Genomic DNA, 16,134 nt, shown 5'->3' on the forward strand with positions numbered 1-16,134 from the left:
GCAACACTGGACTTCTGTGGATTTCGCAACACTGAGCGTGAATATACGGTCGGCGACAGCAGCGTGCAGGCTTTTTCCGAGTTTCCACGGCCAGAGAACGTGACTGATCGTCCATGGGCCTGATGGATCGGCTCAGCAGATTCTCACCGGACATCCCCAACGCTGCTCAGCCTCTCCGCGGCCTGCTGAAGCCGCACAATGTCTGAAGCTGGACGGCACAGCACGAGGAATCCTTTCAAGTCACTCAGCAGGCGCTAGTGACGCCACCCTCCGCGTGACCCGCGCGCCCCTACAGCGCTCCAGACAGACGCCGCCCGCACCCATGGACTAGGCTCTGTTCTGCTGCAGCAACACGGAGACGTCCGGAAGATGGTGCAGCGCGGCTCCCGTCTCCTCGCTGTCACGACGCCGCACGAGTCGCGCAACGCGGTGGTCGAACTGGAGGGCCTGTCGTGCCTGTGGGCTTGCTGGGAGTGTCACGAGTACTTAGCCGGTCTTCCACCCTACGACCTCATCGTGGACCACCTCCCGCTGTTGACAGAACTTCAACTCCAAGATGCTCTTGGAGATTCAGAACCCGCGACTGCAGCGCCTGCGCGAGAGGTTCGATCAACACATCTTCACGGCCACCTGGTAAAGAAGGAGCGACCACCTGCATCCCGAATGCTCCGTCCCGTGCTCTCGTGTGTGACCCAGGACCCGAGGACGAAGTCGCAGAGAAAGCCCGAGGTCGGGAGTACCAGGCCTTACGAGACGGTGTCATTGCTAGATTCCCCGAAACAACGTCACGGAGTCGCGTCCAAAGTGCGGCCGTACTGAGGAGATCACAGCGTGCTCGCCGACGACAGTCTGGCCGTGTAAGGATTATGCGAGCTAGTCTCCGCCGCAAGGTCCTTGCCCGTCTGCGCGACTCGCATCAAGGTATGGAGATGATCAAACGCTGAGCGCGCCTGCATGTCTTCTGGTCGGGCATCAACTGCGACATCGCCAACGCTGTCTCGGCGTGCCCTAGCTGTAGGCAGCTATCGTTTAGTCGCTGCAACCAGCCGCTGTGGCAGAACGACCGGCAGAGCCGTGTTTGGTGTCGACGTCAGGTGACTTCTTCGGTGTGGCCGCTCGGACGTAACCGATGTCCGTTGTTCATTGGTAAATGGAATACCATTCCCTACCTCTGAGTAAGCTCGTTCCTTACCTATGATGCCACGACCCAAGCGCATTACGTACCTGGTCGAGAGGCGAAGTATGCGTTTTTTCAAGCAAGTCATTGGTGCTGGTATGGCAACGCATAGCAACGACCGATGCTCTGCTGGCGGTCTTGTAAGTTCGTCAAATAGACAGGTTCGATCGTAATGAATAGTGTGATCAACAGTGATGCGTGTAGCCATAGAGCTTGTTTATACCTATTCATTCGAACAATGTTCAAGTGCATCATTCTCACACGGTAAATGTCTGTGTGGAGTTGAGTCACCTGATTCTACTCGTGTCCGTATTTGAAATTAAAGGCGTTCTTTAATGGGATCTGTCTGTGACGCCACCTCAATGGGCAGAGCTTGGGTCGCAAGACAATGAAAAACCGGTCCTTGGGCAGCGTTCTTCAGGCGGTAATGGAAGCTCATTCTTTACCTCGGGGCAGGCCCATTCCTTACCTTTGACGCCATCGTACAAAACAAAACATCTCAAGCAATTGTCCTTGTACATTTTCTCCGCCTGTTTTATGTCCATCATGACCCGACCACGAATGTAGGTAAGATTCCTACAAAATTTGAGGTGAGTACTTCAAATATCTGTTAAACAATCTCACTGTTTACGTTTTTCCTTTATTAATACCCCAAGTGGATCTCTTTTACAATAATCAACGTAAAACAGCAATTTTGAGTGCACAACAGGTAAAAACTTGTTTTTCAAGCTTCAAGATATAGCTGAGCCCCTTGATGAAATGGATATCTGGAATCAGTCCCCGCGTTAAGCAATGCTTGTTGCGTGAGCACTGGTCCCACCGTACAACAGTAAATTCCAAGTGAACGGCATAATCTAACGGCGAAAAAATAACGAGCCAAGGAAGTATGTACTAAATTCGCAAAATATCCTGGAAATAGCGATGCAAGTGTCACGCGAACCAATCTGGAAAAGAACGTAAAACGCGGATGAGACTTAATCCTGTTTCGAAAAATACTTGGCAATATCAAGCAAAATAGGGGGTTGACGCAAACGTACCGTAACCTACCGTGGCCTGACCTAGCATGGCCACCGTTTTTGATGCCCTGTGAAAACTGAGAGGGGCTCTCGTTATCTGGTATATAACACACCTGTAGCGATTTTGCACAAAGTTGAAGCGGTCGAGATTTTGCTTGTCGTTGGACCCCACATCAAAGTTAAGGGGGATAAGGCATCGCGCCAAAAACAAACTGATTATTTCAAGACACGTATGAGCTTTCCAATTTGAACTAAACCTCATTCGACTAAGCAATCGGCATCATTCAACTGGCATGGCATCCACTCTCTAGAAACACATCACTTATACTTGCCCGCGCCGGTTTGGCACGTGACCGCACCTAGCCTCAGCACTTGAACTACGGTGGGAGTGAAAAAATCCATCGCAGAAAGACCGTCCGGGATTGAAAAATTCAACTTATAAAAGATGGAACTTATGTGCTAGTGACTGATGCTTCAACAAATAAAGACATCTATTTCAGGTTGGCATGGACGTAATATCATAAACCTGACAAAACTGTTATGTTTTTTGACATCTTGGTCCAATAAAGTGAAACAGAACACATTAAAGCATAACAACTTCACGACAGTGTAATGAGCATGACAAAATTATTGACACCAATAATTTGATGCTGCACTTTGCACTTTCCTTCCACAGCATTTTTAGCACAAAACAAAGCAAGGGACTCAATAACAAAATACAGCAGAAAATTCAAAAAGCAAAAAACACTCAAACAAACAAAAACCTTTGACTCATACACATCAGCCCATCACCAAGCCAAACAAAATACACATACCTCTGGCTTCTGTTAAGATGGGGTCAGGAAAAACAGCATTTTGTCATTGTTTCTTACAAAATACCATTACTTACTTCCATGAAAGTGGCCTAACTATGCCTGAACTAAAGAGGCCCTACTTCATCTCATACTGTCTAACCTGTTGGCATCACGGCAGCGGTTGTGAGTTACTGATTTCTGCACAATTCCTATTGTCACTTGCCATGCACTAAACCAACTTAACCTAACTTAGAGTAGCCCATATACTGAACATCGTCTCGACTCACCTATCTGTTGACAGCAGCACTTGTGATAAAGGCAGGATAAAGCTGATTTTTGGCTGGTTTCAACTTGCATTCTTATTCGGTTCATTTGTGTATGCTTGTTGACATCAGACGAAGTTGACAACACACAAATGAGAACACCTTAAATCATTTTGAACAACGTATTTTGATTGCCATGGTCAACCTATGTCAAGGGTAATGATGGGTATGCTCCACAAAACAACCTCTTTTCTCCAAAAGTAACATAACTTTTAGATGACCATGCCAGTATTGCTGCTTGCCTTTCCAGCTGCAGCAAAGGCATCTATTTAGGCTTGTTGATTGATATTCAATGACATGGTTTGAGATGTTGGCTTCACATTTTAAATGGGATGGTCTGACTATTTGTTTAATGCCGATATTTACCTCATATGATGATTACTATGCGGCTTAGAGCATACCTGTGTTAAAAATATAGTGGATGTATACAGTACAGTCATTTTCCATTCACCAAACCATGACAACTATGGAAAACATCTGGTTAAAGCAGCCATGTGGTACCACTTAAAGAAGTTTGGGGTAAATGATCAAGAGTATGGAACAAAATAGGTCCATTGCATGACTTGTGGCATCATAATTTGTCTTATGACAAAACTCGATGGATTAAAACAGCAAATGGCTAACTCTGCTTACAAATCATGTGTTGAAAGCAGGTAAGGCAAGCAATCACTTGGTCCACGGGAGACTTACTGGCTTTTTCGGGGCTCATTTCCTCCTAGTCACCCACAACAAAAAGTCAGTACCACAGTTTCCACAGTTTGCTGACAGACAGGGTCATCCCACTCACCCCCCAAACAAAAATATCAATCACGTCCACGAACCTACGAGATTAAAATGAGAAACAAGTAAGAGGTGTGCATGATAAGCATTTCTGGAAGACGGAATTACGTCATCAAACGCTTCTGTATTAACTGCGTCAGGTCTGTCTCAAAACTCTATATGGCAGCATGAGGATAGCCTTGTCAGGGGGCCTGGTGAGTTAGACATTCGAAAGGCTTAGATTTATCATAATCGAGCACCACCATGAACCAAAAAATGGCTAGCCGAGGATTTAACAGGGCAAAAATGGCGTTGAAAGTAAGTTCCGCGCTTCAAATTGTCTCCTTCATTCCCTGTGAATTGTTCACTCCTGGATACACATCATACATGTTTGGGCGGCTGGCGAATTGATCCAATTTTTGTATAAAATACATGCAAGTTGGCAGTTGGAGCATCTTGCAGAGAACTTGGTCGACATTTCAAGCGACAGATGGTACCTCCAAATGCAATGGGAAAGGAAGGAAGAATAAAGTGGCATCACGCTCGTATGATACTATGAAAAACAAAAGTAGTTAAATAAATATAAAGACTGATACTTCTTTGGAAAATTTTTTGTCATTAGCCGACTTGACTTAATATCTGTTAACATAAGCGCTCAAATGGTGGTATTCACCTTGTGAGTTTTATTCAGAAGGCATTTCTTGAATTGTTCATTCCTGCATTTCGGAAGGGACGCAATTTAATGGTCAAGTTTCTTCGGGTAAAAGAAATACTTGGAGCAAAATTCTCAACCAGGCCTCGTTGGTGTTTGCACCAGGCTCTGCTTTTGTGGTGTGGTGGTGAGACAAAACATTGGGGATGTGTGAAAACCTTGCATTTGGCACGCTGCTGCCGATTGTGATTCATTTTGTAAACAAACCAAACTTGATGCGTGCAAGCGGCTGGAGTCACTGGGGGGTCTTGGCCTTGAAGGTACCTAGCGCCATTGCTCTGTGCATACATAGACATGATTCAGATGTAGGTGAGGCAGGACATGGCCAAAGGTGCCCAGGTTCTGTGGAGCCTTGTTTATGCTTGGTGGTTTCAAGTGAGCTCAGTTTTGGATGACGTCTGAAAACCTCAGGAATGCAATATGTGTTTGGCATGTGCGACTAGACAGTGTCAGGCAGGAGTGAAAAATTCACATAAAATATGGGGAGAAGGAGTGAAAAATTCCTCCCCATAGGATGTTGCTTTACACCCAAAGTCAGCAATTCTAGGATACTGATATTTGGTATGCACATTCGACAGAAGAGATTTACATATGTTTCAACACGTCAGTTTATGCTGGTTGTCCAGCATCACATGTTATGTTTTTCCTTCTTAGTTGAGTCTGTATCACTTCCACAGGACATCCATAATGGAGCGTGGCTATCACAGCCTCGTGCCAAAAGTACAGGAGGTGGAAACATTCAAGTAAAAAAGCATGTCACACGGACAACCATTCACCGAGTACGAACAGCATTAGCGCCCAAGCAGATGTGCTCTCACCACGCGTACGAGACGCTGCTTTCTCAGTAGTATGATATCGGCTGACAGTGCATTACATGATGGTAGAGCGTGGTACCCAAAACGTTTCCTTCCGGCCTCGGTTCTCGACCTAGGTGCGTGTAGAAGTCCGTTCTGCCGAGTGGGTCGTGCGCGTGTGCCATGGCCTAACACGCGCTCAGTTGGGGGTCAAACTGACCCCCCACCCCGAAGGTTTTGGCGGAATGGTTTCCGAACGGCGTGGTGTAGCCGCGCAAAATTATGCATAGTTATAGACAACTGAATACAAAATCGTCTGGCCCCAACAATTTGTATGCACTTTGTAGGGTTGATGACCTATGGCAGGTCAAAGTCAGGCCATGGTTTCAGCGAAGACAATCTCCAGGGAATCGTTCAATCTCATCCAACAAGGAAGTGTTAGACGAAACCACACATCTCTGAGATGCTTTCTTAGGCAATACAACGATTGAATAAACAAATTGCATTGACCTCCAGTCAGGTATAAAGGTCAGACCAAGGTCAAAAACAATCTGGTTTATTTCTCTAGGGCTTGCTGTATGGGGTAGTTTCTGGCGCCCATTGCGATTCTATTGATAAGAGGAACCGCATTCTACACTTTCCATGAACTTCTTAAAGGTTATGCTAGGTCACTGACCTAGAATGACCCAAGGGATCATCTTGTTTTTAGGAACATACTGCTTAGCGTAATCTTTGTCGTCTATTCAATGCAAAACTCAGAGCAGTCTTGCATGATTTCAGATACTATGACATTCGAAATTTCAGACAAGTGGACTGACCTTAAATGAGCATGTGACCTGTTGCTTAGAGCAGTTGTCTGGGTTCTAAGGGCCCGTTGGAGACCAACCTGGAATTTGACCCTCTTTGGCCTTATTTGACCCCAAGGTCACAACCTAGGGACCTCAAACTTAAACCTAGGTAAGTTTGAACACAGGCCAGTACACATTGTGAATTTAGTGCTTCTAGTTCTGTTAATTTTTGAGATCTCAGGGGGGTCAAATTGACCCCCTGAGCGAAGGGTATCCAATACGGCCACCGGGCGCGTGTTAACACAAACATGGCCCCCAGCATATCAGTCTTGCCGTACAGCATCACCTTACGAGGCAGGATTACCACCTAAATCTCACGTGTCGAGGCGACATCCATCGAAGTGTCTCACGCAGATCAGACACATGGTCAAATCTACGTCGGCCTACAATCGCCCTGGCAGCAAAGTTTGGGATCTTTTGCACTCTATCAGAGTTTTTATGTGTGCCATTGCCACACATTATGATGCGGTACCTGACCTGCGTGAGCACCAACGCCGTCACTACAGTTTTGATGACGCCATCTGGAAGGCAGCGCCGCGCATGGGACGGGCTTATCACCACGCCCTCACACCGGCGGCTGAGCTCGGACACGAGGATCCCAGAACAGGGCACTGTCACAGGCGACGCTTTGGTTCCTCACCTCCGCACATGGCTGCAGCGCAACGTCGCGAAAAGTCACGGTCAATTCTGGAAGATCGTGTAAATTTTGACGGCGGTAGAAATTTATAAGTTGCGTTTTGGTTGTGCTAACCTTGAGGGCATACCAGCGGAACCAGTAGCTGAGTGACGGAAGCGATGCCCCCATGCGGGAGATAAGGCTCCTAAGGTCGTACTTCGAACAGCTCGCTGAAACCTGGGTGTTATATAGGCAGCGAACCAGGAGGACTCAATGTTCTGAATCCGCGGCTTCTGAGTCAAAACTAAGTGATCACTGACGTTAAAATATTTAGTTGTATCGATAAGGCACCGTAGTGAGACCTCCCCTATCGTTGGCACCAAGAATGTTATTGGAGGTAGGTACTAGCGCTTTCCGAACATCGGTCTTGTATTTGGTGATCTCTAGAGGTCACAGTTTTGATGCTCCATGAAAAGCCGAGAGATGCTGCCTGCCGCTCGCGCCATGTATATATATATATATATATATATATATATATATATATATATATATATATATATATATATATATATACATATGTGTGTGTGTGTGTGTGTGTGTGTGTGTGTGTGTGTGTGCGTGCGTGCGTGCGTGCGTGCGTGCGTGCGCGCGTGCGTGCGTGCGTGCGTGCGTGCGTGCGTGCGTGCGTGCGTGCGTGCGTGCGTGCGTGCGTGCGTGCGTGCGTGCGTGTGTGTGTGTGTGTGTGTGTGTGTGTGTGTGTGTGTGTGTGTGTGTGTGTGTGTGTGTGTGTGTGTGTGTGTGTGTGTGTGTGTGTGTGTGTGTCTGTGGCGCGAGCGGCATGCAGCTACCGACGATTTCGTACACCGGGTGTTACGCCAACAGATGGAGCATATAATCAATGGAGCCTTAGACCATAATTATATACTCGAAAACACGTGCAACTGCATGACAGAGTATTCAAATATGACACGCTCTCGGGTGACCGGTTGAATACCCTTCGCTCGTGTGGGGTTCAATTTGACCCCTATGAGATCTCAGGAACCAAGAGAGCTAGAGACGCCGAATTCCCAGGGTGTGTTGAACTATACATTAACTTACTTAGGCCAAAGTTTCAAGGTTCCTAGGTCATGACCTTTTGGTCAAATAAGGTCAAACAAGGTCAAATTCCAGGTTAGTCTCCAAAGGGCCCATAGAACCTAGATAATTCTTCTAAGCAAGAGGTTGCATGCTCACCTAAGATCAGCAGCTTTGTTTGACCTTTTGAAGGTCATGGTGACCAAAATCATACAAGTCCACTTGGAGTTTTGTATTTGGATAAGCGACAAAAGTTACGTTAGACAGTATGCTCATAAAAACAAAATGTTGACCTGGTTCAATCGAGGTTATCGACTTATTCTGACCTTTAAGAAGTCTGTAGAAGGTGTACAACTCAGTTACTGTTGTCAATAAATTCAAAATGAGCACCAGGAACTACCCCATACAACAAGAGCTAGAGTAATAAGACAGATTGGTTTTGACCCAGGTCTGACCTTCATACCTGACCTGAGGCCAAAGTAACTTGCCCATTCAATTGTTTTGTTGCCGAAGAAAATACATCATAGGTGTATGGCCTCGTCTAACACTCCGCTGTTGGATCAGACTGAACGATTCCCTAGAGATTGCCTTTGCTGAAGCCATGGCCTAACTTTGACCTGCCATAGGTCAGCGACCTTACAATGTAAATCTAAATTTTTGATACCAAACGATTTTTACTCAATTGTCTACAGCTATGCAAAATTTGGCGCGACTACGCCGGGCTGTTCGGAAACCATTCTGGTAAAACCTTCGGGGGTGGGGGTCAATTTGATCACCCCAATCCGGCGCGTGTTAAGCGGCGCGCCCCAAACGTTTAAAAAGATTTCATGTCGCCATGGGCATGGCCTCGTGCATACCAGCGTGAAAATCAGAAACATTTTATTTTTACGAAAATTTGACATTCGAGCTAATCTTTCGAGGTTAATAATATGTCCCAGCAGCATTTTACTTTTCGATCAACCACGAGATTTCGTTAAGATTCATTCACTGGTATTTTCTGTGATGGCCCATCCTTTTTTATTTGGAAACGTCTGGGGAGGGGTCACGTCGACGCCTATCTTTTGGCGATATGGAAAGGGGCGAATCAGGGCGAGGGTTAACCAATGTCTGCTGGTATTTGGAGGGTCAATAACTGCCACCGTGAGAATCCTGAGTTCATTAAAAATTTGGAGCCTTGGTTCGTAGTAATAAATTACGGGTAAATTAAAGAGATGACAAAAGATAGATAGATACGATAGTATATGAGATGCATGATGTGAAAAATGAGATAAATCAGACAATAGATGAGAGATAACCAAGAGTAGAGGTGTAATAGATAGTTCTCCGTTTGAGTAGTTCAGTCGATTTATTCATTCATTCTGTCCATTCAGTGTCATTTTAAAACTCCACCTGGAACTTATACGAAAGCTCTGATTTGTACGCAGCGCTTGCTTGTGGGTGCTTTCTGCCTCTGACTGCGCTATGGAGATCAATCTGTGCGGCTCGAAGGTTCAAGAATTGCTGCAGTGAATATCAACCCAGTGCGACGTAGGAGTCCAGTTCGTTACTGAGAAAGCGATAGAGTGCTGAAAACCAGAGGAACAAAGCTGCACCGTGACCTGGCGGAGAGGTGCTGGGTGCTTTACCCGACGACACTGGGTACGAGTACCAGAGCTGACGCACTCTTTGTCCCAGTGATACGGAAAGATCGAATTGGACTAACCAACGACTGTTACCCAAGCCAAGGGGTGTTGTGCTGCAGCATCAACCTTGATGAAGCATTCGTGCTGTATGTAATGTGCTTTGCTTTGGAGGTACCCGGATCTGAAAGTCACCGATGCGAACTGTGCAAACTGCAGTTTAAGAAGTGGCTTGTGGCGATGTGTTTTGTAAAATTTGTAATGCGTGATGTTTTGCAAAACTTTCAGAAAATTGCGCACGTGAACCCTTCGCACTAGTTGTAAAAGCTCCCAATAGACCTGCAGTGCTCCTTACGAACTCCGAAGGAGGCCGCCTTAGTTTATTAAGATATTCCGAAGCTCGGTTTCCGACACCGTGTCCACGCCTGTTACATAACTCTGTCATAAAGATACTGTAGTATCTCCGGGCGTATGAGCTAATGTCTCATATATATATATATATATATATATATATATATATATATATATATATATATATATATATATATATATTATATATATATATCACACATATATATATATATATCAAGAGAGGGAGAGAGAGAAAAAAGAAGGTATATATATATATATATATATATCACCGTCTAGCAAGGTCCTGTGTGCTTTTTACAACCGAATGTATTTCTAGAATTCAATTGAGTCATCTGGGAAGAATCGTATTGTCCATATTGTCCAAAAGCTTATGCTACTCCCGGATACCATTACACACTTACAGCGCGATTAACCAGAGCGTTTTGTTGCAGTTGTTTTGTTTTGCGGCGCTCCGGGCCGCTGAAGCTCTCTGACGAACCCGTGCGGTGGAGAAGGGAGGCTGGGGGCGAGGCTGGCTGACCTCCCGCAGCGCTTATCCGTCACGCGATGAGCCGTCCTAGTAACGGCTAATTTATCAGCAGTTTAAGCCGTTTACCTCTTTATGCCTTGGTAGCTACGTGACCTTTTAAACAGCGGCACGGTTCGGGACGCCGCTTACTGATAGCTTATAGCAAAGTCAATTAGATACGAAGACTGACCACAGCACGCGTGGGTGACAAATGTCTGTTAAAGCTATTTAGCTGTAGAGAAGCAAAGCTCAAGATATGTGAATACCGTGGATGTAATAAAGATGATATCTCAACCGGCTTATTTGTAATGGTCGGGAGCTTTCAGGATAATCGCTACCCCTTCTTCAGCCTTGACCAGACGGTGATACGAAAACAGATTCAAGCACACATTCAGAAAACCGTGGAAAACCCGTATACTACGTAAAAATGTGCTAACGAGTCACACACAGCTTAAAATCCACTGTAGTGTCCCTCTGAGGGAACGAAAGAAACCAGATATACGGTTTTACATTTCAGCTGCAAAAAATATTATCAACCCGTTGACAAAAATAGATGTAATGCACTTGCAGTTCGATACGATTTCAGTGCATTTCTTCGGAACTTTGCCATGTAACATAAAAGTTAACTCGCTTACCTCTTGAACATCTGCATAGTTGTTTCACATTTCGGCATCAATAAGACAACGACGTATACGGCATATCGCGACACGAAAAACAGGGGAGAGAACAGACTTCGACTCGATCCCGCACGTGCGCTTCAAACATGAGTCGTCATGCGAGGCCTCTAGGGAGCAGCAGCTACGAACCCTCGTGACGTGGTTGGCATGAGCTTTTGGAGTCCACTGACAGTCGTCGAACACTGCTGTTCTACGACAGATATTGTATCGGTTGGCTGGCCGAAATAGGTTAGTTTCGTTCACGCTGCTATGTGCTGTAGTGAGCGTTGTACATAAGGGCTCTCCAGGTGCTCTTATTTCAATTTTTGTTTTGCCTATGCCCGGGAATGTCGTGTTCCCAAACAAAAAGGGTGCAGAGTTTGTGTAGTTGCGTGTGCGCTTCTGAATAAACCTGAATGAAGTGCTAAAGAAATGGGACACATTTGCTTTTAATCAGGTTAAAATGAATGGATGGATCGCGCTCAAACTCATACTTTTATTTCAACGTTTTCACATACATTAGGTCCTGCCTAGGCGCAATACAGACCAGTACACTTCGTAAAACGAGCCTATATGTTTTTCAAGTAAATTTTAGGAGCGTTTCCCAGCCTTAAGACATTAGAAAGCTATTTAGACTGCCTATAGGGACTAGAAATAGGCTATCTCCAACCTGGCAAGACTCTCTCAGAATTGAGATTTCCTATTTACAGTCGGTGTTTTAATGACAGAGCCAACAATTTTGTGGTGGCCTATGACTTCCTTGCCAGAAATCGACGGAGGAGTAAGTGAAGAAGCCATGCGGCACAACAATTCTACGACATGGTGAGTGGCATTGCGTGGGGCGCCACGCGTCTGAATGTGGCTATTGGCTGGTGCTGCCCTCTTTCTTCCCGACTGCGTGTCGATGGTGCTGTCACATCTCACATAGCAGGTGGGTTCGTCTAGCAGCCTAACCGCAGAATGACCAGGAGGCTAGAGTACCCGAGGTCGGAGGGTGAGAGAGAGAGAGAAAGAGAGAGAGAGAGAGAGAGAGAGAGAGAGAGAGAGAGAGAGAGAGAGAGAGAGAGAGAGAGAGGGGGAGAGGAGAGAGAGAGGAGAGAGAGAGAGAGAGAGAGAGAGAGAGAGAGAGAGAGGAGAGAGAGAGAGAGAGAGAGAGAGAGGAGAAAGAGAGAGAGAGAGGGAGAGAGAGAGAGAGGAGAGAGAGAGGGTGATACGATACAAGCCTACATTATGCACACCACCATCACCCGCCTTCAATACTTGCTCGGGTGGGGGTCAATTTGACACCCCGAATGTGTTTCCAGCATAAGCTCTGAACGGCACGGCGAATTTTTGTTTAGCTGTGGGCAGTGCAATGGTGGACTTTTACAAAAGATTGCATGCACCTTGTAAGGTCGCTGACGTATGACAGATCAAAGTCAGACCATGGCTGTCAGCGCAAACGATTCTTAGAAAGTCGCTCAATCCGATGCGACAACGGAGTGTTCGACGAAGCCACACACCTCTGAGATAGTTTTTTAGACAATAAGACAATTGAGTTTAAGGTGACAACACATTCCATTCATCTTGGTTAGGTTCAAAGGTCAGCCCGGGATAAAAACCAACCTACTTCTTGACTGAGGAGCTTGCTGTATAGGGTAGTTTCTTATGCCTGTTTCGAATGTTTATAGCAGGGACACAAGGCCACGTGCATTGAACACTTTAAAGGTTAAAAGACATCACTGGCCCAAAATAACTCATATCAACGCTTTGTTCCAGGAACATGACGCCTAGCATGATCCTTGACTCGCATTCACATTTGAGAAGCAAAACAATCTCTTAGGTTTTTGGCCACCGCGACTTTCCAAGGGTTAAGCAAGGTCACTGATCTCAAATGTACATCAGTGACCCTTTGTTTATAACAACTATCTAGGTTGACGGCGGTTGCATGAGAAGGTGTGGTGCCCTTTGACCTGTGATCTGAAGTTTTACCTTGTTGGATTTTGGCAGAGCGATTCCGCATACAGGCCAATTCACTCTGTAAATTTGATGCATTTAGCTCTTTTACTTATGAGATCTCAAGGCACTAAACTAAGCCTCCACCCGAGCGCGTTGCATTTGACCGCCCACCCGGGCGAGTGCTGAGTTATGTTCCTGTCTCTACTCGCTTCGTGACTTTCAGATTTCTGAACAAGAAGTGCAGCTGCTTTGCAATATAGAGTTGCCAAGCCTGAAAGTAATGCACGGTTACGTATACCGCCCTGGATAGCGGGCGCATTTCTGGTCACCTCATTCTGGGTGATGGGATACAGATCGATAGGAAGGATAGATATGCACTGCGATGCGTTCGCCATTTGCTTTTTTCACACTGTGCAGTGATATTGCCTATTTCTGTAATGTACGGGAAGTGTGCCTCTAGAGCACTGTTCTTCATTCCCACTCATGCATGGAGTTCAGCACCAAACACATGAGCGGCTGGGACGACATTTTGTTAACTATAATCGTTAAACAAATTATTACCATTGTAGTGAACATTTGCTATATCGATGGTGCAACGCAGTTATAGCGAATAAAAGTTATGCAATTATGCGCCCAGCTGGAATGTGATCAGCACCTTTCCTGTCCTGAATCTTTTGGCTTCTCACGGGTTTACTCTCACGGTGCTTTCGCATTGGTATGTTTGACTAATCCAACCACAGTCCCACTCAGTTAAAATCAGGGCATAATCTTCCCCAATCCAGCTTTGCATGATGCCGACGGATAAGTATATGAAGTGAGCATTGCAGGAGACCTTTGCCTTTTGACAATCGAACTTATCTTAATGGTACTCAAGGATGAGCGATGCATGCCTCACCCGCGCTCCCATGTAATACTGCGCATACGAAGCGTTGTATAGCAATGCTGAAATTACGTAAGGTAGAGAATATGTCATTATACCTGAAAGCTCAGCCCTCCATCACTTGCAAAATTGTCCAAAGCGCAGACTTGAAGGTTTTCAGCTGACCACGGCAGCGCCTGGTGCCAACATGACGCAGGCTGTCATGACAATTGCGGTGGTGTCTCGGCCTCCGCAGCTTTAGTGCCGCATATGTCAACACCCCCGTCGGTCCTGTCGGATCTCACGGGTCTCGAGTCGGGTCCACGAGCCGTGTGTCGTAACGGACGCCGGCACCGCCTCGCTCCGTCACGACGTCAGCTTACGGGGCCCCGTCCGAGCGCCCCCCTGTCCTGTGCAGATCGCTGGCAGACGCGGCCGGGGGTGGCTCGGAGCGCTCGAGGGGTTATGTTCTGTGTGTCGTAACGGACGCCGGCACCGCCTCGCTCTGTCCCGCCGCCAGTTCGCAGGGGCCTGCCAGAGCGCGCTCATGTCCTGTGCAGATCGCTGGCAGACGCGGCCGGGGGTGGCTCGGAGCGCTCGAGGGGCTATGTGCTTGGGAGGCACTTTGGCCTCTTCCCCTGCCCCATGTCCGTCTCAGCCTCCAACGTGGGGCTCAGACTCACACTAAAATCCGCTAAAGAATGCGAAAAAAGATTAGAAACCTGTAGCTCCGTCGAGCTGGCCCTAAGCCAAGCCTAACATTGAAATGAAGAGGGAGTACTTAAGTTGGGTCATTTAACTGCGAAACGCGCTGCTGTCGCCATCACTCGTTACTCTTCGTTCTCTCCCTAATGCTCACCAATGTTCAATTCCGCAAACAACCGTCCCGTTAAAATTCCAAGATTTTTCACCCATCTAGCGCAATCATCAAACGGCGATGTCGTCATCGGACATAAACTGTGCACGTGCATCGCTGACTAAATCTAGGCTTCTAGCCTCAAGTGTCTGGCGCGTGATAAGGTAAAGCTGTGAGCGAACATAAGCGTCCTCTGCAAACGGTTTTGATTATCATGACCCATCGCTTGCACGTGAGTCGATGACCTATGTTGCACCACGCCGATAGTCTGCTGTCCTGGTCGGTCTCCGCCCCCGAACGCACACCATGCATCGCTTCAATTGTAGGGTGAATGCTTAACTATACGCAGCATCTGATGAGGACTCAGGTGCATAGGATCGTGCAGATGACGGCGATTTGTGCTGTGTGAATCGGTGTGTGGAGACAGCTATCATATCGATCGTGACGGCTCTTTCGCGCGGGATTTAGGTCGTCCACTTGCCTCGCATGGACAGGATGTAGACAAAAGCGGAGCAAAGCTTTGAGCACGTTCTTTTTGTTGTTTTTTGCTTTTAAAACGGTTTCAGCTTCCTCCATGAGAGGACCAACTGCCCCGTAATATTCATAATCGCCTTAGTGTTATCCTTATTTAGCGTTACAACTAAATTCAATGCATCCCGTACGATAAACGGGGACATCTGATTGCAGTATGTGTGGCCGTGGGCTTCTTCAACATGTGCCGATACGCGGTCGTTGCATTGCTTTCCTTTCTGCATATTTTCAGGCTTTAGGTTATGTACAAATTGCTTAAGCGGTCCAGGCTTGCGGAAACCTGACTGTTTTACCTCGACTTTAACTGAACATGTTACAGAAATAAACAGCACCATGCAACGTGCGATGCACCACGAAATACTATGCATGTCATGCATGTCAAGACATCAGCATGCGTATAAGTCATTGGGAGACTTGTGCTACCTTCATCACCTTCATTAACAGGTCTTGACTGTCTTAATTAACCCATGGATACCCAAATATAATGAGTAACGGGCTGGGCCGGGCAGAGATCTGGGCGGAATCTGAAGCTAGGGTGTTGTGGGCGAGGCTCGGAGGCAGGTGTACCAGTCGAAACCCAGACAGAGCTATCGTGCTTGCATATTTTTTGAGTCTGTGCATATCATGCTTCAATAAACATCTCGTGACCTAAAAAGTGTTGGGCTAATGCTCTCAGGAATCC

Source organism: Pollicipes pollicipes, unplaced genomic scaffold, assembly GCF_011947565.3.
Source record: "Pollicipes pollicipes isolate AB1234 unplaced genomic scaffold, Ppol_2.1 Scaffold_5724;HRSCAF=6776_pilon_pilon_pilon, whole genome shotgun sequence".
Lineage (NCBI taxonomy): Eukaryota > Metazoa > Arthropoda > Thecostraca > Pollicipedomorpha > Pollicipedidae > Pollicipes > Pollicipes pollicipes.